General features: G+C 38.2%; 1 non-coding gene across 1 annotated transcript; it reads left to right on the top strand.

Moving 5' to 3' along the window:
- The first annotated feature begins 2,339 nt into the window (after positions 1-2,339).
- LOC113878614 lies at positions 2,340-2,446 on the top strand. Its single transcript, XR_003507042.1, has one exon. It is a non-coding gene; the product is annotated as a U6 spliceosomal RNA (small nuclear RNA).

Raw genomic sequence — 2,446 nt, 5'->3', positions numbered from 1 at the left:
AGAAATGGACACGTTTCTAGAAACATACAGGCCACCAAAACTGAATCATGAAGAAATAGATATTTGAACAGACCAATCACTAGAAGTGAAATAGAATCTGTAATTTTAAAACTCCTTGCAAAAACAAAAGGCTATGACCAGATGGTTTCACTAGGGAATTCTATCGAATAACTTTAACTGATCCTTCTCAAACTCTTCCAAAAGGCTGATGAGGAGGGAGCACACTAAAGACTCCACACAAAAACTACTAGAATGTATAAACGAATTCAGCCAGGTAGCAGGACACAAGATTATACAGAAATTGGCTGCATTTCTTTTTTTTAATTTATTTATTTTTTAATGGAAGGATAATTGCTTTACAGAATTTGGTTGTTTTCTGTCAAACTTCAACATGAATCAGCCATAGGTATACATGTATCCCCTCCCTTTTGAACCTCCCTCCCATCTCCTTCCCCATCCCACCCGTCTAGGTTGATACAGAGCCCCTGTTTGAGTTTCCTGAGCCATACAGCAAATTCCTGTGGGCTATCTATTTTACATATAGTAAGTTTCCATGTCACTCTCTCCGTACATCTCACCCTCTCTTCCCTTCTCCCCAAGTCCATAAGTCTATTCTCTGTGTCTGTTCTCCACTGCTATCCTGTAAATAAATTCTTCAGTACCATTTTTCTAGATTCTGTATATATGTGTTAGAATATGATATTTATCTTCCTCTTTCTGACTTACTTCACTCTGTATAATAGGCTCTAGGTTCATCCACCTCATTAGAACCGACTCAAATGCATTCCTTCTTATAGCTGAGTAACATTCCATTGTGTATATGTACCACAGCCTCTTTATCCATTCATCCGTCGATGGACATCTAGGTTGCTTCCATGTTTTAGGTATTGTAAATAGTGCTGCAATGAACAGTGGGATACATGTATCTTTTTCAATTTTTGTTTCCTCAGGGTATATGTCTAGGAGTGGGATTTCTGGGTCATATGGTGGGTGGTTTTATTCCTAATGGCACCCCACTCCAGTACTCTTGCCTGGAAAATCCCATGGACAGAGGAGCCTGGTAGGCGGCAGTCCATGGGGTCGCACAGAGTCGGACACGACTGAGTGACTTCACTTTCACGCATTGGAGAAGGAAATGGCAACTCACTCCAGTGTTCTTGCCTGGAGAATCCCAGGGACGGGGAAGCCTGGTGGGCTGCTGTCTATGGGGTCGCACAGAGTTGGACTGAAGTGACTTAGCAGCAGCAGCATACTATCTTCCATAGTGGCTGTATTAATTTACATTCCCTTTTCTCCACACCCTCTCCAGCATTTATTGTTTGTAGACTTTTTGATGATGGCCATTCTGAAAGGTGTGAGGCAATATCTCATTGTAGTTTTGATTTGCATGTTTCTAATAATGAGTGATGTTAAGCATCTGTTGATGTGTTTGTTAGCCATCTGTATGTCTTTGGAGAAATGTCTGTTTAGGTCTTTTTCTCACTTTTTGATTGAGTTGTTTGTTTTCCTGGTATTGAGTTGTAAGAGCTGCTTGTATATTTTGGAAATTAGTCCTTTGTCAGTTGTTTCATTTGCTATTATTTTCTCCCATTCTGAGGATTGTCTTTTCACCTTGCTTATAGTTTCCTTTGCCGTGCAAAAGCTTTTAAGTTTATTCAGGTCCCACTTGTTTACTTTTGTTTTTATTTGCATTACTGTTGGAGGTGGGTCATAGAGGATCTTGCTTTGATTTATGTCATTGTTCTGCCTATGTTCCTCTAAGAGTTTTATAGTTTCTGGTCTTACATTTAGATCTTTAATCCATTTTGAGTTTATCTTTGTGTATGGTGTTAGGAAGGCTGCATTTCTTTATACTCACAATGAAATATCAGAAAGGAAAAGTACAAAAATAATCTCTTTTAAAATTGCATCCAAAAAAAAAAAAAACCTTACCAATAAACCTGACCAAGAAGATGAAATACTTATATGCTCAGAACCACAAAACATTGATAAAGAAAATTAAAGATGATTCAAACAAGTGGAAAGATATCCTATGCTCTTGGATTGGAAGAATTAATATGTTAAAATGGACATACTACCCAAAGCAATCTACAGATTTAATGCAATCCCTATCAAATTACCCATGACATTTTTCACAGAACTAGAACAAATAATCCTAAAATTTATATAAAAGCATCAGTTCAGTCGCTCAGTTGTGTCCGACTCTTTGCGACCCCGTGAACTGTAAAGATCCACAATTGCCAAAGTTATCCTGAGGAAAAAGAATGAAGCTGGAGGCATAACCCACCCAGACTTCAGACAATACTACAAAGCTACAGAAATCAAAACAGGGTGGTATTGTGCTTGCTTTGGCAGCACATATACTAAAATTGGAATAATACAGAGAAGATTAGCATGGTCCCTATGCAAGGATAACAAAAAACCAAAACAAAACAGTGTGGTATTG

The sequence above is a fragment of the Bos indicus x Bos taurus genome, chromosome 19 (assembly GCF_003369695.1).
Source record: "Bos indicus x Bos taurus breed Angus x Brahman F1 hybrid chromosome 19, Bos_hybrid_MaternalHap_v2.0, whole genome shotgun sequence".
NCBI lineage: Eukaryota > Metazoa > Chordata > Mammalia > Artiodactyla > Bovidae > Bos > Bos indicus x Bos taurus.
The sequence above is the reverse complement of the archived record's forward strand: the minus strand, read 5'-3'. Positions and strand labels throughout refer to the sequence as shown.